Genomic DNA, 267 nt, shown 5'->3' with positions numbered 1-267 from the left:
GGAGCAAAAAGGGACAAAATGGCAGCAAAGTGATGAGAAGTGGCTAAAACCAGACGCTAAATGAGCTGCACTAGTTCTCTCTGGTACGACACCACTAACATCACCTGGTCTGATTTATTTTTTTTTATATATAAAACAGAGAAATGTTTGTCGTTCTGCTTTTTTGTGACTTGATACTGAAATCAAACGTTCCTCGTACAGTTCTTTCAGCGTTAGCTCAGTAACTTTCCACTCGGCCCTGGTTCCTCGTGGATCCTCCTTCCGTCA

Source organism: Amphiprion ocellaris, chromosome 11 (genome assembly GCF_022539595.1).
Source record: "Amphiprion ocellaris isolate individual 3 ecotype Okinawa chromosome 11, ASM2253959v1, whole genome shotgun sequence".
In the NCBI taxonomy this organism is placed as follows: domain Eukaryota; kingdom Metazoa; phylum Chordata; class Actinopteri; family Pomacentridae; genus Amphiprion; species Amphiprion ocellaris.
The sequence above is the reverse complement of the archived record's forward strand: the minus strand, read 5'-3'. Positions refer to the sequence as shown.